Source organism: Petromyzon marinus, unplaced genomic scaffold (assembly GCF_048934315.1).
Source record: "Petromyzon marinus isolate PM22_M1 ecotype Great Lakes invasive population unplaced genomic scaffold, UKy_Petmar_22M1.pri1.0 PM_G_Scaffold_48, whole genome shotgun sequence".
Lineage (NCBI taxonomy): Eukaryota > Metazoa > Chordata > Hyperoartia > Petromyzontiformes > Petromyzontidae > Petromyzon > Petromyzon marinus.
In genome coordinates, this window is record NW_027423000.1 from 1595997 (window position 1) to 1618329 (window position 22333).

The window sequence follows — 22333 nt, forward strand, 5'->3', positions numbered from 1 at the left end:
CAGTTGTATCGACATCTACAGAACGTGAAGAACCAGTGACATCTACATCTGCAGATCGTGAAGAACCAGTGGCATCTACATCTGCAGAACGTGAAGAACCAGTGGCATCTACATCTGCAGAACGTGAAGAACCAGTTGAATCTACATCTACAGAACGTAAAGAACCAGTGGCATGTACATCTGCAGAACGTGAAGAACCAGTTGCATCTACATATACAGAACATGAAGAACCAGTGGCATCTACATCTGCAGAACGTGAAGAACCAGTGCCATCTATATCTGCAGAACGTGAAGAACTAGTGGCATCTGCAGAACATGAAAAACCAGTGGCATCTATGTCTACTGAACGTGAAGAACCAATGGCATCTACATCTGCAGAACGTGAAGAACCAGTGGCATCTACATCTGCAGAACATGATGAACAGTGGCATCTACATCTGCAGAACGGGAAGAACCAGTGGCATCTACATCAACAGAACGTGAAGAACCAGTGGCATCAACATCTGCAGAACGTGAAGCACCAATGGCATCTACATCTCCAGAACGTGAAGAACCAGTGGCATCTAAATCTGCAGAACGTGAAGAACCAGTGGCATCTACATCTGTAGAAGGTGAAGAACCAATGGCATCTACATCTGCAGAATGTGAAGAACCAGTGGCATCTACATCTACAAAAAGTGAAGAACCATTGGCATCTACAGCTACAGAACGCAAAGAACCAGTGGCATCTGCGTCTGCAGAACGCGAAGAACCAGTGACATCTACATCTGCAGAACGTGAAGAACCAGTGGCATCTACATCTGCAGAGCGCAAAGAACCAGTGGCATATACACCTGCAGAACGTGAAGAACCAGTGGCATCTAAATCTGCAGAACATGAAGAACCAGTGGCATCTACATCTGCAGAACACGAAGAACCAGTGGCATCTACATCTGCAGAACATGATGAACCAGTGGCATCTACATCTGTAGAATGTGAATAACCAGTTGCATCTACATCTACAGAACGTGAAGAACCAGTGGCATCTACATCTGCAGAACGTGAAGAACCAGTTGCATCTACATCTACAGAACATGAAGAGCCAGTGGCATCTACATCTGCAGAACGTGAAGAACCAGTGGCATCTACATCTGTAGAACGTGAAGAACCAATGGCATCTACATCTGCAGAATGTGAAGAACCGGTGGCATCGTCTGCAGAATGCGAAGAACCAGTGACATCTACATATGCAGAACGTGAAGAACCAGTGGCATCTACATCTGCAGAACGCAAAGAACAAGTGGTATCTACGTCTACTGAACGTGAAGAACCAGTGGCATCTACATCTGCAGAACGTGAAGAACCAGTTACATCTACATCTGCAGAACACGAAGAACCAGTGGCATCTACATCTGCAGAACATGATGAACCAGTGGCATCTACATCTGCAGAACGTGAAGAACCAGTTGCATATACATCTGCAGAACGTGAAGAACCAGTGGCATCTACATCTGAAGAACGTGAAGAACCAGTGGCATCTACATCTGCAGAACTTGAAAGACCAGTGGCATCTACATCTGCAGAACGTGAAGAACCAGTGGAATCTACATCTACAGAACGTGAAGAATCAGTGGCATCATTGGAAACCTCATTTGCCAGTAACAAAATATGATAATTGTTTTTTTACCCTTTTATCTGGCAACAAAACTGACACCTTTTTTACAAGCAGTCATGTTTACATTGACCACAATGCCTGCGGTCGGAACGCAAACAAAAAACAACTCTGATAATGTATGCACTGTCCTTGAAATTGATTGGTCCACACCTGAGACAGGTTTCTTTAGAGCCTCGTCTCACATGGTGTTGGACCAATACATTATTAGAGTTGTTTTTTGTTTGCGTTCCGACCGCAGGCATTGTGGTCAATGTAAACATGACTCCTTGTAAAAAAGGTGTCAGTTTTGTTGCCAGAATAAAGGGTAAAAAACCAATTATCATATTTTGTTACTGGCAAATGAGGTTTCCAATGGTGTAAATGCTTACCCTGAGCTCAAATACTCTGATGGTGCATTGTCTTTGAGTTGTGCGCCTTTTGGCGTCTTCTGGTCCAACACCATGTGAGACGAGGCTCTAAAGAAAGTTGTCTCAGGTGTGGACCAATCAATTTCAAGGACAGTGCATACATTATCAGAGTTGTTTTTTGTTTGCGTTCCGAGGGCAGGTATTGTGGTCAATTATCAATCAGTGGCATCTACATCTGCGAACTTGAAAAAACAGTGGCATCTACATCTGCAGAATGTGAAGAACCAGTGGCATCTACATCTACAGAACGTGAAGAACCAGTTGCATCAACATCTGCAGAATGCGAAGAACCAGTGGCATCTACATCTGCAGAACGTAAAGAACCAGTGGCATCTACATCTACAGAACGTAAAGAATCAGTGGCATCTCCATCTGCAGAACGTGAAGAACCAGTTGCATCTATATCTAGAGAACGTGAAGAGCCAGTGGCATCTACATCTGCAGAACGTGAAGAACCAGTTGCATCTACATCTGCAGAATGTGAAGAACCAGTGGCATTTACATCTACAGAACGCGAAGAACCAGTGGCATCTACATCTACTGAACGTGGAGAACCAGTGGCATCTACGTCTACTAAATGTGAAGAACCAGTGGCATCTGCATCTGCAGAACGTGAAGAACCAGTTGCATCTACATCTGCAGAACGTGAAGAACTAGTGACATCTACATCTGCAGAACGTGAAGAACCAGTGACATCTAGATCTGCAGAACATGAAGAACCAGCAGCATTTAGATCTGCAGAACATGAGGAATCAGTGGCATCTACATCTGCAGAACGTGAAGAACCAGTGGCATCTAGATCTGCAGAACATGAAGAACCAGTAGCATCTAGATGTGCAGAACATGAAGAATCAATGGCATCTACATCTGCAGCACGTGAAGAACCAGTTGCATCTACATCTACAGAACATGAAGAGCCAGTGGAATCTACATCTGCAGAACGTGAAGAACCAGTTGCATCTACATCTGCAGAACGTGAAGAACCAGTGGCATCTACATCTACTGAACGTGAAGAACCAGTGGCATCTACATCTGCAGAACGTGAAGAACTAGTGGCATCCACATCTGCAGAACGTGAAGAACCAGTGGCATCTACATCTACAGAACATGAAGAACTAGTGGCATCTACATCTGCAGAACGTGTAGAACCAGTGGCACCTAGATCTGCAGAACATGAAGAACCAGTAGCATCTAGATCTGCAGAACATGAAGAATCAGTGGCATCTACATCTGCAGCACGTGAAGAACCAGTTGCATCTACATCTACAGAACGTGAAGAGCCAGTGGAATCTACATCTGCAGAACATGACGAACCAGTTGCATATACATCTGCAGAACATGAAGAAACAGTGGCATTTACATCTTCAGAATGTGAACAACCAGTTGCATCTACATCTAGAGAACGTGAAGAACGAGTGGCATCTACGTCTACTGAACATGAAGAACCAGTGGCATCTACATCTGCAGAACGTGAAGAACTAGTGACATCTACATCTGCAGAACGTGAAGAACCAGTGGCATCTACATCTACAGAACATGAAGAACCAGTGGCATCTACATCTGCAGAACACAAAGAACCAGTAGCATTTAGATCTGCAGAAAATGAAGAACCAGTGGCATCTACATCTGTAGAACATGAAGAACCAGTGGCATCTACATCTGCAGAACGTGAAGAACTAGTGGCATCTACATCTGCAGAACACGAAGAACCAGTGGCGTCTAGATCTGCAGAACGTGTAGAACCAGTGGCATCTAGATCTGCAGAAATGAAGAACCAGTGGCATCTAGATGTGCAGAACGTGAAAAACCAGTTGCATCTACATCTGCAGCACGTGAAGAACCAGTTGCATCTACATCTACAGAACGTGAAGAGCCAGTGGAATCTACATCTGCAGAACATGACGAACCAGTTGCATCTACATCTGCAGAACATGAAGAAACAGTGGCATTTACATCTACAGAATGTGAACAACCAGTGGCATCTACATCTACAGAACGTGAAGAACGAGTGGCATCTACGTCTACTGAACGTGAAGAACCAGTGGCATCTACATCTGCAGAACGTGAAGAACTAGTGAAATCTACATCTGCAGAACGTGAAGAACCAGTGGCATCTACATCTACAGAACATGAAGAACCAGTGGCATCTAGATCTGCAGAACATGAAGAACCAGTGGCATCTACATCTGTAGAACGTGAAGAACTAGTGGCATCTACATCTGTAGAACGTGAAGAACCAGTGGCATCTACATCTGCAGAACGTGAAGAATTAGTGACATCTACATCTGCAGAACACGAAGAACCAGTGGCGTCTAGATCTGCAGAACGTGTAGAACCAGTGGCATCTAGATCTGCAGAACGTGAAGAACCAGTAGCATTTACATCTGCAGAACATGAAGAACCAGTGGCGTCTAGATCTGCAGAACATGCAGAACCAGTGGCATCTACATCTACAGAACGTGTAGAGCCAGTGGCATCTAGATCTGTAGAATATGAAGAACCAGTGGCATCTACATCTACAGCGCTCCATCTCTTCTCTAGCTGTTTAGGCGTCCGCTCGCACGCACACAAACACAGATCTCGGGGCCGGGGCCACAGCAGCAAAGGGGAGACAAAGACGGCAGCGGCTGCGTGGGAGACAGCGGAGAGAGAGGGAAGGGTGGTGGAGTCAGACCTCTGTTGGAGCGCCCGGGAGCCCAGGAGACGTCCCGAGCAGCTGGGAGATGACGCAGAGAGATGAGAGACAGGGACAGCACCTGGCTAGGACGCCATCTTTCTGCCCCCCCTCACTTCCAGCCCCTCCCCCTCACTTCACCCCCTCCACATCCGCCCCTCCCCCACATCCGGCCCCTCCTTCGTCCTCGCTTTGGACCCTCCCCCTGGCCCCTCCCCTCACTTATGCCCCTCCCCCCCTCGCTTCCGGCCCTCCTCTTCCCCCCGTCACCTCCCTCACCTCCGCCCCCCCCCTCGCCCCTCACTTCAGACCCCGCCCCCCCTCACTTCCGGCTCCTCCCTCCTCATTCCCCTCCATTCCCCCCCTGTTGTGCGCGAGGGGTTCGCACCATGAGCTGGAGAACCCAAAACTATCCGCAGACTACCTGGTGCTAGATCTCCTCTCTGTTTAAAAGAACACATTTGAACAAATTTTGACCTCGGGTCTTTGCTCATCTACCGGCTTCACATTCCCTATTGCCGTACAAAAACCGGAGGAAGGGCCTTTGCTATTGATGCCCCCAGGGTCTGGAATGCTATTGCCAATAAACTGCAACTTGAATCGCTACCAATGAGATCTTCACTCAAAACTGCTCTAGAGGAGTTGTACACCCTAGCTTGCCACTGCTATTCAGTGGCCTAAAATAAAATAAAATGTTTCATACCGGATGACCGCTGCAAAGTATTATCTGTTTTGTGATTTAGTGTGCTGATCTTAAAGGTGCATTGAAAAATTTGATACTCCGACTGATGCTCCTGTTGTTTGTGGAGTGACTCATGCAGCCAGCTGTCGCTCTATGATCACTGTTACATTGCATTTATGGCTTTATTTTGGTGATTTCTAAAAGTTTTTTGGTTTGGCCATGTTTTTGTTTATTGTAGTACGGAGTTAGGCTGATGGCCTTAATCTTAGTTTTCTTGTTGTTGTTTGACTTGCATCCCAATGGGATTTTTGCACACAGCGTTGGTGTATGGTGCTATTTCAGGTTATTTTGATGTTTTTTTTCCTGGATTTTCTGTTTGCACATGCACAAAGTCATTTCAAGATGTTTTCTTGTTCATGTTTTTGTTTGTTTGTTTGCGTTGCACCCGATTCAAGAGCCGAATGGCTCACAGGACTATACCAAATAAATGAAACTATGAAACTATGAGAAGGGATGGACTGATGCGGCACAGGAGTATTTGGAGCTGAGTGGACTTGCCGACCAGCGGTGCCAAGATTAGCCTCTGTGGAGGAGTTTCCTGAAGAACGCTACTGGGCAGTAGAGGCAGTCGCCCTCCCAACAACAGCAGTGGTTGGAGACGGGACGCTCACAACAACGAGCGTTGCACTGGGCGGATAAAATACAGCGAGTTGGCACAATGGGGAGCACAGGTGGTGAAACAGCCAGTCATCTCGGTCAGTCTGTCCCGTGACCGGCTCGCAGAGAGCCTTCGATACTTCACGTGGCCTCAAAGTGTGCACTTTAAGTGCACCTAACCTGGCACAAGCGCTGTGGTCACGTCACCGCCACTTTATGGCAGTTCTGCATGGGTGCTAAAGAATCAACTAATGTCACCTGCTGGGTCTGTCCCGTGACCTCCTACACCTAGCCTGGCACAGTGGTGCATCTGCCAGTCATCTCGGTCAGTCAACTAATGCCACCTGCTGGGTCTGTCCCGTGACCTCCTGCACCTAGCCTGGCACAGTGGTGCATCTGCCAGTCATCTCGGTGAGTCAACTAATGTCACCTGCTGGGTCTGTCCCGTGACCTCCTGCACCTAGCCTGGCACAGGTTCCAACGCGTTCTACCCTCCCGTCAATCCCCGCAGCTGCTACCGCTGCTGCTGCTGCTGTACAACAGCGACCTCTCTCAGATCTGCGTAACAGTCTCCCACCATGTGGCTTGTCATCTCTTCCCCTAGGTCGCTGGAGAAACACTCCATCCCATACAGGACCTGTGTCCACAGTCCCCCCTCCACGCCTCCGCTATCACAGAAGGATTTTCTTTGTCCTTCTGCTTGCTCAACGCCTTCAGGGGCGTCGTTCGGCGCTCAAAAGTATTTTGAAACTTTGACTTTATTTTCACAACTGTGGAAAATTACATCTCTCGACCATTTACTGAAACTGGTAATACGATCAGAGGATTAGATATGCAACACCAACCGTGAAATGTTTTTATTAGATAAACTACATTATAAAAAAAAACATTAACTTATACAAGTTGTGTTGCAGGCAAGGAAATTACTGTTATGATGAAGACCATCCGTAAAGAATATAAGTGACGCAATTTTACTAGAACACCTCAGTCAGACGTTTCAAAATCAATTTACCAACTCAGAAAATCCCTCTAAATATTTTCAGAAAGTTCTTCATAGCATCCTCAGCGTCCTCCGTTTGTTGTACGCTAAAATGCCGAACAACAACGACCAGCATTACAATTAGTGCGTCAATTTAAAATAATCCTCACAGTAGGCCATATTATTCACCATATAGACTATAGTCACTATACTTATTAACCCAGGAAAACATCGGTCAAAAATTACATCACTCCAATAGGGGGCGTCAATTGCTATGAATACAGTAGAAAGGTTTTTGTTTGGGTTAGATCGCATAAATGTGTCGTTAACCCACCACCACCCAACACAGCCAATTAGTAAGGTTTGTCACGTAAACAAGACGTGCCAATTAGTTCATACTTAAGCCCCACCGGTGTGTTGCAGAGTAAACGCAGGATTTCTCACCGCATGCCACCTGAGATGTAAAAAAAAGAGTAAGCACTTAAACATCGCCCTCCAATCACAATCGTGTCAAAACACAAGATGTCATCGTGGCGGCAGCCATTGATACCACGAGACTTCTCCAAGCGAGGGAAGAAGAAAGAAGCAAAGAGGGAGTTGTTGTGGTTAGCGCATGCAGAGCGTGGATGAGATTAAACAGTTCGGTAAACCGAGCGCTCAACATGTGTGTAGAGCATCTACATCCTTAGACCTCCTTTGCCAGTACCAAAATATAATAATAGGGTTTTTCCCCTTTTTTCTGGCAACAAAACTGAAACCTTTTTACAAGGATTCATGTCTGCATTAACCACAATACCTGCAGTCAAAATGCAAACAAAAAACATACTATGATAATATATGCATTGTCCTTGAAACTGATTGGTCCACACCAAGGGACGGCGGGTCTCGTGATGGGGGGAGGGGCAGTCACGTGCCTACGGGTGGGGGTGGGCGGGTCTCGTGATGGGGGGGAGGGGCAGTCACGTGCCTACTTGTGTGGGGGTGGGGAGTTTGGTGATGTGAGGTGACGAGAAGAAAGTGATTTGAGGTGCGGAGTTGAGGCGAGAGAGAGGAGGTGAGGCGAGCGAGAGGAGGTGAGGCGAGCGAGAGGAGGTGAGGCGAGGGAGAGGAGGTGAGGCGAGGAAGAGGAGGTGAGGCGAGAAAGAGGAGGTGAGGCGATAGAGAGGAGGTGAGGCAAGGAGCGAGGCGTGAGGTGGCTGAAATCCGGCAAGTGGAGGGAGCCACATTGCATTCATGGCTTTTATTTTGATTTCGAAAAGTTTTTTTGTTTTGGCCATGTTTTTGTTTATTGTAGTACGGAGTTAGACTGATGGCCTTAATCTTAGTTGTCTTGTGGTTGATGTTGTTGTTGTTTGACTTGCATCCCACTGGGATTTTTGCACACAGCCTTGGTGTACGGTGCTATTTCAGGAATATTTTGATGGTTTTTTTTCCTGGATTTTTCTGTTTGCATAGTCAACACAAAGTCACTTTAAGATGTTTTCTTGTTCATGTTTTTTGTTTGTTGAGGTTGCACCCGATTCAAGAGCCGAATGGCTCACAGGGCTATACCAAAATAAATGAAACTATGAACTAACTATGAACTATGCTTCGCCGTTCTTACCCTCACCGCGATCACGGCGGCAGCAAGCAGCGGCAAGCAGGGGCGGCACCGCTCCCCCATCGCCATGAGCCTCCTCCACTCAAGCCGCCGGCCGCGCCCGCACCGCCTCGTCCAGGCCCCGGCGTGGCTGGCCCTGCGCGCCACGCTGCGGTGCGATCCCCGCTGGGCCAGGACGCTCCGCGGCTCCGAGCTGATGGAGGCGCCGCGGTTCGCGTGCGGCACCGACGGCTTCTACGCGGCGCGGCGGGGCGAGGGCCGGGGCGGCCGGGGCGCCGGGGCGGGCGGCGTCGTGGACGAGTGCCGCTTCCGTTCCCGCTCGCCGACGCGACCGGAGCGGTACTGCGCTCCGCCTCGCGGCACGGGGGGGGGGCCCTCGAGACACGGGGGGGCCTCAAGGCACGGGGGGTCCTCAAGGCACGGGGGGGCCTTACTGACGAGCGCGCCGTGAAGAAAAAACACATTTTTTTTTAATTCCTTCTAGAAAAGTAGAGAAGGGGGGGTGGGGGGTTACGTAAAACAAAGCATTAAACAATCCCAAAAAAATCGAGTGCAACTGGGTTAAATGTTAATTAACCAAGTCACCAGGAATGTGTCCGATCTCACGCGATCTCGGAAGCTCAGCACGGTTGAGTCTGGATCGTGCGTCGATCGGTGACCACCATACAAACCGGCTTAGTGCAGGCTGCTGTTATGCTTCATGGTGGGCAGCTCTATCATCTTAATGCTCCTGCTCTCACCATAATCCTCACAACTCACATGGTGGAAAGCCCTCATCCAGTGGTGAATTAATAAAGTGATGTACAAATAATAGACAACGGTCTGATTTGCTCCCCAAAAAGGTAAGATTAAATCCCCATTAGCCTAATAAACTTAAAAAGCAATGTTTAAACAACCAAACTCGTAATTTGTTTTATTGATGGGGAATATTGCTGGGGAGATGCTTTATCGCTAGCCATGCTATCTTAATGTTTTACAGCTGTAATCCTCTTGTTACGTGTGCATTGCATCAATAAATTGAGAAATATTCAGATAATTAGCGCTGTAAATGCCTCGGAGGCCAATTTCATTTACCAAATATAATTTCAGGTAAGAATAGGAGGAATAAGAAGTGTGTTTAGTATAGAACATGCAGTGCAGTCGCCATCCATGTTAATGTAAGCCACAGGATGGCAGCAGCATGTATACACTGTTGATTAAAACCTTCCACTTTTATAACGAAAGCTGTTTTATAAGCAGACTTGAAGATAATGTTATAGTAAACGTGCGTATAATATGTTTTTAACATCTCTTTTTTAACATTTTTTTTTATTATACAACTAATTCCTAAATGTTACATGTATAATAAAAGGAATTTACTCGCAACACAAGACGATTGCTTGTGTTGCGATGGAAACGTGATATTGTTTTTATTTTCATTATTTTTTCTATCTACGTGGCTTTACCGTCAGTGTATGATGTGTGAGTGAGTCAGTGTATGATGTGTGAGTGAGTCAGTGTATGATGTGTGAGTGAGTCAGTGCATGGTGTGAGTGAGTCAGTGTATGATGTGTGAGTGAGTCAGTGCATGGTGTGAGTAAGTCAGTGCATGGTGTGAGTGAGTCAGTGTATGATGTGTGAGTGAGTCAGTGCATGGTGTGAGTGAGTCAGTGTATGATGTGTGAGTGAGTCAGTGCATGGTGTGAGTGAGTCAGTGCATGGTGTGAGTGAGTCAGTGTATGATGTGTGAGTGAGTCAGTGTATGATGTGTGAGTGAGTCAGTGTATGATGTGAGAGTGAGTCAGTGTATGATGTGTGAGTGAGTCAGTGTATGATGTGTGAGTGAGTCAGTGCATAATGTGTGAGTGAGTCAGTGCATGGTGTGAGTGAGTCAGTGTATGATGTGTGAGTGAGTCAGTGTATGATGTGTGAGTGAGTCAGTGCATGGTGTGAGTGAGTCAGTGTATGATGTGTGAGTGAGTCAGTGCATGGTGTGAGTGAGTCAGTGCATGGTGTGAGTGAGTCAGTGTATGATGTGTGAGTGAGTCAGTGCATGGTGTGAGTGAGTCAGTGTATGATGTGTGAGTGAGTCAGTGCATGGTGTGAGTGAGTCAGTGCATGGTGTGAGTGAGTCAGTGTATGATGTGTGAGTGAGTCAGTGTATGATGTGTGAGTGAGTCAGTGTATGATGTGAGAGTGAGTCAGTGTATGATGTGTGAGTGAGTCAGTGTATGATGTGTGAGTGAGTCAGTGCATGATGTGTGAGTGAGTCAGTGTATGATGTGTGAGTGAGTCAGTGTATGATGTGTGAGTGAGTCAGTGTATGATGTGTGAGTGAGTCAGTGTATGGTGTGTGAGTGAGTCAGTGTATGATGTGTGAGTGAGTCAGTGTATGGTGTGTGAGTGAGTCAGTGTATGATGTGTGAGTGAGTCAGTGCATGGTGTGAGTGAGTCAGTGTATGATGTGTGAGTGAGTCAGTGCATAATGTGTGAGTGAGTCAGTGCATGGTGTGAGTGAGTCAGTGTATGTGTGAGAAAGTCAGTGTATGATGTGTGAGTGAGTCAGTGCATGGTGTGAGTGAGTCAGTGTATGATGTGTGAGTGAGTCAGTGCATTGTGTGAGTGAGTCAGTGTATGATGTGTGAGTGAGTCAGTGTATGATGTGTGAGTGAGTCAGTGCATGGTGTGAGTGAGTCAGTGTATGATGTTTGAGTGAGCCAGTGTATGATGTGTGAGTGAGTCAGTGTATGATGTGTGAGTGAGTCAGTGTATGATGTGTGAGTGAGTCAGTGTATGATGTGTGAGTGAGTCAGTGTATGATGTGTGAGTGAGTCAGTGTATGATGTGTGAGTGAGTCAGTGTATGATGTGTGAGTGAGTCAGTGTATGATGTGTGAGTGAGTCAGTGCATGGTGTGAGTGAGTCAGTGTATGATGTGTGAGTGAGTCAGTGCATGGTGTGAGTGAGTCAGTGCATGGTGTGAGTGAGTCAGTGTATGATGTGTGAGTGAGTCAGTGCATGGTGTGAGTGAGTCAGTGTATGATATGTGAGTGAGTCAGTGCATGGTGTGAGATAGTCAGTGCATGGTGTGAGTGAGTCAGTGTATGATGTGTGAGTGAGTCAGTGTATGATGTGTGAGTGAGTCAGTGTATGATGTGAGAGTGAGTCAGTGTATGATGTGTGAGTGAGTCAGTGTATGATGTGTGAGTGAGTCAGTGCATGATGTGTGAGTGAGTCAGTGTATGATGTGTGAGTGAGTCAGTGTATGATGTGTGAGTGAGTCAGTGTATGATGTGTGAGTGAGTCAGTGCATGGTGTGAGTGAGTCAGTGTATGATGTGTGAGTGAGTCAGTGCATGGTGTGAGTGAGTCAGTGTATGATGTGAGTGAGTCAGTGCATGGTGTGAGTGAGTCAGTGCATGGTGTGAGTGAGTCAGTGTATGATGTGTGAGTGAGTCAGTGTATGATGTGAGAGTGAGTCAGTGTATGATGTGTGAGTGAGTCAGTGTATGATGTGTGAGTGAGTCAGTGTATGATGTGTGAGTGAGTCAGTGTATGATGTGTGAGTGAGTCAGTGTATGGTGTGTGAGTGAGTCAGTGTATGATGTGTGAGTGAGTCAGTGTATGGTGCGTGAGTGAGTCAGTGTATGATGTGTGAGTGAGTCAGTGCATTGTGTGAGTGAGTCAGTGTATGATGTGTGAGTGAGTCAGTGCATAATGTGTGAGTGAGTCAGTGCATGGTGTGAGTGAGTCAGTGTATGATGTGTGAGTGAGTCAGTGCATGGTGTGAGTGAGTCAGTGTATGATGTTTGAGTGAGCCAGTGTATGATGTGTGAGTGAGTCAGTGTATGATGTGTGAGTGAGTCAGTGTATGATGTGTGAGTGAGTCAGTGTATGATGTGTGAGTGAGTCAGTGTATGATGTGTGAGTGAGTCAGTGTATGATGTGTGAGTGAGTCAGTGTATGATGTGTGAGTGAGTCAGTGCATGATGTGTGAGTGAGTCAGTGCATGGTGTGAGTGAGTCAGTGTATGATGTGTGAGTGAGTCAGTGCATGGTGTGAGTAAGTCAGTGCATGGTGTGAGTGAGTCAGTGTATGATGTGTGAGTGAGTCAGTGCATGGTGTGAGTGAGTCAGTGTATGATGTGTGAGTGAGTCAGTGCATGGTGTGAGTGAGTCAGTGCATGGTGTGAGTGAGTCAGTGTATGATGTGTGAGTGAGTCAGTGTATGATATGTGAGTGAGTCAGTGTATGATGTGAGAGTGAGTCAGTGTATGATGTGTGAGTGAGTCAGTGCATGGTGTGAGTGAGTCAGTGTATGATGTTTGAGTGAGCCAGTGTATGATGTGTGAGTGAGTCAGTGTATGATGTGTGAGTGAGTCAGTGTATGATGTGTGAGTGAGTCAGTGTATGATGTGTGAGTGAGTCAGTGTATGATGTGTGAGTGAGTCAGTGTATGATGTGTGAGTGAGTCAGTGTATGATGTGTGAGTGAGTCAGTGTATGATGTGTGAGTGAGTCAGTGCATGGTGTGAGTGAGTCAGTGCATGGTGTGAGTGAGTCAGTGTATGATGTGTGAGTGAGTCAGTGTATGATGTGTGAGTGAGTCAGTGTATGATGTGAGAGTGAGTCAGTGTATGATGTGTGAGTGAGTCAGTGTATGATGTGTGAGTGAGTCAGTGCATGATGTGTGAGTGAGTCAGTGTATGATGTGTGAGTGAGTCAGTGTATGATGTGTGAGTGAGTCAGTGTATGATGTGTGAGTGAGTCAGTGCATGGTGTGAGTGAGTCAGTGTATGATGTGTGAGTGAGTCAGTGCATGGTGTGAGTGAGTCAGTGTATGATGTGAGTGAGTCAGTGCATGGTGTGAGTGAGTCAGTGCATGGTGTGAGTGAGTCAGTGTATGATGTGTGAGTGAGTCAGTGTATGATGTGAGAGTGAGTCAGTGTATGATGTGTGAGTGAGTCAGTGTATGATGTGTGAGTGAGTCAGTGTATGATGTGTGAGTGAGTCAGTGTATGATGTGTGAGTGAGTCAGTGTATGGTGTGTGAGTGAGTCAGTGTATGATGTGTGAGTGAGTCAGTGTATGGTGCGTGAGTGAGTCAGTGTATGATGTGTGAGTGAGTCAGTGCATTGTGTGAGTGAGTCAGTGTATGATGTGTGAGTGAGTCAGTGCATAATGTGTGAGTGAGTCAGTGCATGGTGTGAGTGAGTCAGTGTATGATGTGTGAGTGAGTCAGTGCATGGTGTGAGTGAGTCAGTGTATGATGTTTGAGTGAGCCAGTGTATGATGTGTGAGTGAGTCAGTGTATGATGTGTGAGTGAGTCAGTGTATGATGTGTGAGTGAGTCAGTGTATGATGTGTGAGTGAGTCAGTGTATGATGTGTGAGTGAGTCAGTGTATGATGTGTGAGTGAGTCAGTGTATGATGTGTGAGTGAGTCAGTGCATGATGTGTGAGTGAGTCAGTGCATGGTGTGAGTGAGTCAGTGTATGATGTGTGAGTGAGTCAGTGCATGGTGTGAGTAAGTCAGTGCATGGTGTGAGTGAGTCAGTGTATGATGTGTGAGTGAGTCAGTGCATGGTGTGAGTGAGTCAGTGTATGATGTGTGAGTGAGTCAGTGCATGGTGTGAGTGAGTCAGTGCATGGTGTGAGTGAGTCAGTGTATGATGTGTGAGTGAGTCAGTGCATGGTGTGAGTGAGTCAGTGTATGATGTGTGAGTGAGTCAGTGCATGGTGTGAGTGAGTCAGTGCATGGTGTGAGTGAGTCAGTGTATGATGTGTGAGTGAGTCAGTGTATGATGTGTGAGTGAGTCAGTGTATGATGTGAGAGTGAGTCAGTGTATGGTGTGTGAGTGAGTCAGTGTATGATGTGTGAGTGAGTCAGTGTATGGTGTGTGAGTGAGTCAGTGTATGATGTGTGAGTGAGTCAGTGCATGGTGTGAGTGAGTCAGTGTATGATGTGTGAGTGAGTCAGTGCATAATGTGTGAGTGAGTCAGTGCATGGTGTGAGTGAGTCAGTGTATGTGTGAGAAAGTCAGTGTATGATGTGTGAGTGAGTCAGTGCATGGTGTGAGTGAGTCAGTGTATGATGTGTGAGTGAGTCAGTGCATTGTGTGAGTGAGTCAGTGTATGATGTGTGAGTGAGTCAGTGTATGATGTTTGAGTGAGCCAGTGTATGATGTGTGAGTGAGTCAGTGTATGATGTGTGAGTGAGTAAGTGTATGATGTGTGAGTGAGTCAGTGTATGATGTGTGAGTGAGTCAGTGTATGATGTGTGAGTGAGTCAGTGTATGATGTGTGAGTGAGTCAGTGTATGATGTGTGAGTGAGTCAGTGTATAATGTGTGAGTGAGTCAGTGCATGGTGTGAGTGAGTCAGTGTATGATGTGTGAGTGAGTCAGTGCATGGTGTGAGTGAGTCAGTGCATGGTGTGAGTGAGTCAGTGTATGATGTGTGAGTGAGTCAGTGCATGGTGTGAGTGAGTCAGTGTATGATGTGTGAGTGAGTCAGTGCATGGTGTGAGTGAGTCAGTGCATGGTGTGAGTGAGTCAGTGTATGATGTGTGAGTGAGTCAGTGTATGATGTGTGAGTGAGTCAGTGTATGATGTGAGAGTGAGTCAGTGTATGATGTGTGAGTGAGTCAGTGTATGATGTGTGAGTGAGTCAGTGCATGATGTGTGAGTGAGTCAGTGTATGATGTGTGAGTGAGTCAGTGTATGATGTGTGAGTGAGTCAGTGTATGATGTGTGAGTGAGTCAGTGCATGGTGTGAGTGAGTCAGTGTATGATGTGTGAGTGAGTCAGTGCATGGTGTGAGTGAGTCAGTGTATGATGTGAGTGAGTCAGTGCATGGTGTGAGTGAGTCAGTGCATGGTGTGAGTGAGTCAGTGTATGATGTGTGAGTGAGTCAGTGTATGATGTGAGAGTGAGTCAGTGTATGATGTGTGAGTGAGTCAGTGTATGATGTGTGAGTGAGTCAGTGTATGATGTGTGAGTGAGTCAGTGTATGATGTGTGAGTGAGTCAGTGTATGGTGTGTGAGTGAGTCAGTGTATGATGTGTGAGTGAGTCAGTGTATGGTGTGTGAGTGAGTCAGTGTATGATGTGTGAGTGAGTCAGTGCATGGTGTGAGTGAGTCAGTGTATGATGTGTGAGTGAGTCAGTGCATAATGTGTGAGTGAGTCAGTGCATGGTGTGAGTGAGTCAGTGTATGATGTGTGAGTGAGTCAGTGCATGGTGTGAGTGAGTCAGTGTATGATGTTTGAGTGAGCCAGTGTATGATGTGTGAGTGAGTCAGTGTATGATGTGTGAGTGAGTCAGTGTATGATGTGTGAGTGAGTCAGTGTATGATGTGTGAGTGAGTCAGTGTATGATGTGTGAGTGAGTCAGTGTATGATGTTTGAGTGAGCCAGTGTATGATGTGTGAGTGAGTCAGTGTATGATGTGTGAGTGAGTCAGTGCATGGTGTGAGTGAGTCAGTGTATGATGTGTGAGTGAGTCAGTGCATGGTGTGAGTGAGTCAGTGCATGGTGTGAGTGAGTCAGTGTATGATGTGTGAGTGAGTCAGTGCATGGTGTGAGTGAGTCAGTGTATGATGTGTGAGTGAGTCAGTGCATGGTGTGAGTGAGTCAGTGCATGGTGTGAGTGAGTCAGTGTATGATGTGTGAGTGAGTCAGTGTATGATGTGTGAGTGAGTCAGTGTATGATGTGTGAGTGAGTCAGTGTATGATGTGTGAGTGAGTCAGTGAATGGTGTGAGTGAGTCAGTGTATGATGTGTGAGTGAGTCAGTGCATAATGTGTGAGTGAGTCAGTGCATGGTGTGAGTGAGTCAGTGTATGATGTGTGAGTGAGTCAGTGCATGGTGTGAGTGAGTCAGTGTATGATGTTTGAGTGAGCCAGTGTATGATGTGTGAGTGAGTCAGTGTATGATGTGTGAGTGAGTCAGTGTATGATGTGTGAGTGAGTCAGTGTATGATGTGTGAGTGAGTCAGTGTATGATGTGTGAGTGAGTCAGTGTATGATGTTTGAGTGAGCCAGTGTATGATGTGTGAGTGAGTCAGTGTATGATGTGTGAGTGAGTCAGTGCATGGTGTGAGTGAGTCAGTGTATGATGTGTGAGTGAGTCAGTGCATGGTGTGAGTGAGTCAGTGCATGGTGTGAGTGAGTCAGTGTATGATGTGTGAGTGAGTCAGTGCATGATGTGTGAGTGAGTCAGTGTATGATGTGTGAGTGAGTCAGTGTATGATGTGTGAGTGAGTCAGTGCATGATGTGTGAGAAAGTCAGTGTATGATGTGTGAGTGAGTCAGTGTATGATGTGTGAGTGAGTCAGTGTATGGTGTGTGAGTGAGTCAGTGTATGATGTGTGAGTGAGTCAGTGTATGGTGTGTGAGTGAGTCAGTGTATGATGTGTGAGTGAGTCAGTGTATGATGTGTGAGTGAGTCAGTGTATGATGTGTGAGTGAGTCAGTGTATGATGTTTGAGTGAGCCAGTGTATGATGTGTGAGTGAGTCAGTGTATGATGTGTGAGTGAGTCAGTGTATGATGTGTGAGTGAGTCAGTGTATGATGTGTGAGTGAGTCAGTGTATGATGTGTGAGTGAGTCAGTGTATGATGTGTGAGTGAGTCAGTGTATGATGTGTGAGTGAGTCAGTGTATGGTGTGTGAGTGAGTCAGTGTATGATGTGTGAGTGAGTCAGTGTATGGTGTGTGAGTGAGTCAGTGTATGATGTGTGAGTGAGTCAGTGCATGGTGTGAGTGAGTCAGTGTATGATGTGTGAGTGAGTCAGTGCATAATGTGTGAGTGAGTCAGTGCATGGTGTGAGTGAGTCAGTGTATGATGTGTGAGTGAGTCAGTGCATGGTGTGAGTGAGTCAGTGTATGATGTTTGAGTGAGCCAGTGTATGATGTGTGAGTGAGTCAGTGTATGGTGTGTGAGTGAGTCAGTGTATGATGTGTGAGTGAGTCAGTGCATGGTGTGAGTGAGTCAGTGTATGATGTGTGAGTGAGTCAGTGCATGGTGTGAGTGAGTCAGTGCATGGTGTGAGTGAGTCAGTGTATGATGTGTGAGTGAGTCAGTGCATGGTGTGAGTGAGTCAGTGTATGATGTGTGAGTGAGTCAGTGCATGGTGTGAGTGAGTCAGTGCATGGTGTGAGTGAGTCAGTGTATGATGTGTGAGTGAGTCAGTGTATGATGTGTGAGTGAGTCAGTGTATGATGTGTGAGTGAGTCAGTGTATGATGTGTGAGTGAGTCAGTGCATGGTGTGAGTGAGTCAGTGTATGATGTGTGAGTGAGTCAGTGCATAATGTGTGAGTGAGTCAGTGCATGGTGTGAGTGAGTCAGTGTATGATGTGTGAGTGAGTCAGTGCATGGTGTGAGTGAGTCAGTGTATGATGTTTGAGTGAGCCAGTGTATGATGTGTGAGTGAGTCAGTGTATGATGTGTGAGTGAGTCAGTGTATGATGTGTGAGTGAGTCAGTGTATGATGTGTGAGTGAGTCAGTGTATGATGTTTGAGTGAGCCAGTGTATGATGTGTGAGTGAGTCAGTGTATGATGTGTGAGTGAGTCAGTGCATGGTGTGAGTGAGTCAGTGTATGATGTGTGAGTGAGTCAGTGCATGGTGTGAGTGAGTCAGTGCATGGTGTGAGTGAGTCAGTGTATGATGTGTGAGTGAGTCAGTGCATGATGTGTGAGTGAGTCAGTGTATGATGTGTGAGTGAGTCAGTGTATGATGTGTGAGTGAGTCAGTGCATGATGTGTGAGAAAGTCAGTGTATGATGTGTGAGTGAGTCAGTGTATGATGTGTGAGTGAGTCAGTGTATGGTGTGTGAGTGAGTCAGTGTATGATGTGTGAGTGAGTCAGTGTATGGTGTGTGAGTGAGTCAGTGTATGATGTGTGAGTGAGTCAGTGTATGATGTGTGAGTGAGTCAGTGTATGATGTGTGAGTGAGTCAGTGTATGATGTTTGAGTGAGCCAGTGTATGATGTGTGAGTGAGTCAGTGTATGATGTGTGAGTGAGTCAGTGTATGATGTGTGAGTGAGTCAGTGTATGATGTGTGAGTGAGTCAGTGTATGATGTGTGAGTGAGTCAGTGTATGATGTTTGAGTGAGCCAGTGTATGATGTGTGAGTGAGTCAGTGTATGATGTGTGAGTGAGTCAGTGTATGATGTGTGAGTGAGTCAGTGTATGGTGTGTGAGTGAGTCAGTGTATGATGTGTGAGTGAGTCAGTGTATGGTGTGTGAGTGAGTCAGTGTATGATGTGTGAGTGAGTCAGTGCATGGTGTGAGTGAGTCAGTGTATGATGTGTGAGTGAGTCAGTGCATAATGTGTGAGTGAGTCAGTGCATGGTGTGAGTGAGTCAGTGTATGTGTGAGAAGGTCAGTGTATGATGTGTGAGTGAGTCAGTGCATGGTGTGAGTGAGTCAGTGTATGATGTGTGAGTGAGTCAGTGCATTGTGTGAGTGAGTCAGTGTATGATGTGTGAGTGAGTCAGTGTATGATGTGTGAGTGAGTCAGTGCATGGTGTGAGTGAGTCAGTGTATGATGTTTGAGTGAGCCAGTGTATGATGTGTGAGTGAGTCAGTGTATGATGTGTGAGTGAGTAAGTGTATGATGTGTGAGTGAGTCAGTGTATGATGTGTGAGTGAGTCAGTGTATGATGTGTGAGTGAGTCAGTGTATGATGTGTGAGTGAGTCAGTGTATGATGTGTGAGTGAGTCAGTGTATGATGTGTGAGTGAGTCAGTGCATGGTGTGAGTGAGTCAGTGTATGATGTGTGAGTGAGTCAGTGCATGGTGTGAGTGAGTCAGTGCATGGTGTGAGTGAGTCAGTGTATGATGTGTGAGTGAGTCAGTGCATGGTGTGAGTGAGTCAGTGTATGATGTGTGAGTGAGTCAGTGCATGGTGTGAGTGAGTCAGTGCATGGTGTGAGTGAGTCAGTGTATGATGTGTGAGTGAGTCAGTGTATGATGTGTGAGTGAGTCAGTGTATGATGTGAGAGTGAGTCAGTGTATGATGTGTGAGTGAGTCAGTGTATGATGTGTGAGTGAGTCAGTGCATGATGTGTGAGTGAGTCAGTGTATGATGTGTGAGTGAGTCAGTGTATGATGTGTGAGTGAGTCAGTGTATGATGTGTGAGTGAGTCAGTGCATGGTGTGAGTGAGTCAGTGTATGATGTGTGAGTGAGTCAGTGCATGGTGTGAGTGAGTCAGTGTATGATGTGAGTGAGTCAGTGCATGGTGTGAGTGAGTCAGTGCATGGTGTGAGTGAGTCAGTGTATGATGTGTGAGTGAGTCAGTGTATGATGTGAGAGTGAGTCAGTGTATGATGTGTGAGTGAGTCAGTGTATGATGTGTGAGTGAGTCAGTGTATGATGTGTGAGTGAGTCAGTGTATGATGTGTGAGTGAGTCAGTGTATGGTGTGTGAGTGAGTCAGTGTATGATGTGTGAGTGAGTCAGTGTATGGTGTGTGAGTGAGTCAGTGTATGATGTGTGAGTGAGTCAGTGCATGGTGTGAGTGAGTCAGTGTATGATGTGTGAGTGAGTCAGTGCATAATGTGTGAGTGAGTCAGTGCATGGTGTGAGTGAGTCAGTGTATGATGTGTGAGTGAGTCAGTGCATGGTGTGAGTGAGTCAGTGTATGATGTTTGAGTGAGCCAGTGTATGATGTGTGAGTGAGTCAGTGTATGATGTGTGAGTGAGTCAGTGTATGATGTGTGAGTGAGTCAGTGTATGATGTGTGAGTGAGTCAGTGTATGATGTGTGAGTGAGTCAGTGTATGATGTTTGAGTGAGCCAGTGTATGATGTGTGAGTGAGTCAGTGTATGATGTGTGAGTGAGTCAGTGCATGGTGTGAGTGAGTCAGTGTATGATGTGTGAGTGAGTCAGTGCATGGTGTGAGTGAGTCAGTGCATGGTGTGAGTGAGTCAGTGTATGATGTGTGAGTGAGTCAGTGCATGGTGTGAGTGAGTCAGTGTATGATGTGTGAGTGAGTCAGTGCATGGTGTGAGTGAGTCAGTGCATGGTGTGAGTGAGTCAGTGTATGATGTGTGAGTGAGTCAGTGTATGATGTGTGAGTGAGTCAGTGTATGATGTGTGAGTGAGTCAGTGTATGATGTGTGAGTGAGTCAGTGCATGGTGTGAGTGAGTCAGTGTATGATGTGTGAGTGAGTCAGTGCATAATGTGTGAGTGAGTCAGTGCATGGTGTGAGTGAGTCAGTGTATGATGTGTGAGTGAGTCAGTGCATGGTGTGAGTGAGTCAGTGTATGATGTTTGAGTGAGCCAGTGTATGATGTGTGAGTGAGTCAGTGTATGATGTGTGAGTGAGTCAGTGTATGATGTGTGAGTGAGTCAGTGTATGATGTGTGAGTGAGTCAGTGTATGATGTGTGAGTGAGTCAGTGTATGATGTTTGAGTGAGCCAGTGTATGATGTGTGAGTGAGTCAGTGTATGATGTGTGAGTGAGTCAGTGCATGGTGTGAGTGAGTCAGTGTATGATGTGTGAGTGAGTCAGTGCATGGTGTGAGTGAGTCAGTGCATGGTGTGAGTGAGTCAGTGTATGATGTGTGAGTGAGTCAGTGCATGATGTGTGAGTGAGTCAGTGTATGATGTGTGAGTGAGTCAGTGCATGGTGTGAGTGAGTCAGTGTATGATGTGTGAGTGAGTCAGTGCATAATGTGTGAGTGAGTCAGTGCATGGTGTGAGTGAGTCAGTGTATGTGTGAGAAGGTCAGTGTATGATGTGTGAGTGAGTCAGTGCATGGTGTGAGTGAGTCAGTGTATGATGTGTGAGTGAGTCAGTGCATTGTGTGAGTGAGTCAGTGTATGATGTGTGAGTGAGTCAGTGTATGATGTGTGAGTGAGTCAGTGCATGGTGTGAGTGAGTCAGTGTATGATGTTTGAGTGAGCCAGTGTATGATGTGTGAGTGAGTCAGTGTATGATGTGTGAGTGAGTAAGTGTATGATGTGTGAGTGAGTCAGTGTATGATGTGTGAGTGAGTCAGTGTATGATGTGTGAGTGAGTCAGTGTATGATGTGTGAGTGAGTCAGTGTATGATGTGTGAGTGAGTCAGTGTATGATGTGTGAGTGAGTCAGTGCATGGTGTGAGTGAGTCAGTGTATGATGTGTGAGTGAGTCAGTGCATGGTGTGAGTGAGTCAGTGCATGGTGTGAGTGAGTCAGTGTATGATGTGTGAGTGAGTCAGTGCATGGTGTGAGTGAGTCAGTGTATGATGTGTGAGTGAGTCAGTGCATGGTGTGAGTGAGTCAGTGCATGGTGTGAGTGAGTCAGTGTATGATGTGTGAGTGAGTCAGTGTATGATGTGTGAGTGAGTCAGTGTATGATGTGAGAGTGAGTCAGTGTATGATGTGTGAGTGAGTCAGTGTATGATGTGTGAGTGAGTCAGTGCATGATGTGTGAGTGAGTCAGTGTATGATGTGTGAGTGAGTCAGTGTATGATGTGTGAGTGAGTCAGTGTATGATGTGTGAGTGAGTCAGTGCATGGTGTGAGTGAGTCAGTGTATGATGTGTGAGTGAGTCAGTGCATGGTGTGAGTGAGTCAGTGTATGATGTGAGTGAGTCAGTGCATGGTGTGAGTGAGTCAGTGCATGGTGTGAGTGAGTCAGTGTATGATGTGTGAGTGAGTCAGTGTATGATGTGAGAGTGAGTCAGTGTATGATGTGTGAGTGAGTCAGTGTATG

At 46.3% G+C, this 22333-nt stretch overlaps 1 protein-coding gene across 1 annotated transcript in view; it reads right to left on the reverse strand.

Annotated features, from left to right (window-relative positions):
* Positions 1 to 4844, reverse strand: part of LOC142917391 (gap junction gamma-1 protein-like) — a 38016-nt gene extending 33172 nt beyond the window's left edge. Inside the window, exon 1 of the mRNA XM_076062042.1 lies at positions 4736 to 4844. The gene's annotated coding sequence lies outside the window, so the exon portion shown is untranslated. The remainder of the gene's footprint in view (positions 1 to 4735) is intronic.
* Between the last annotated feature and the right edge of the window lie 17489 nt (positions 4845 to 22333).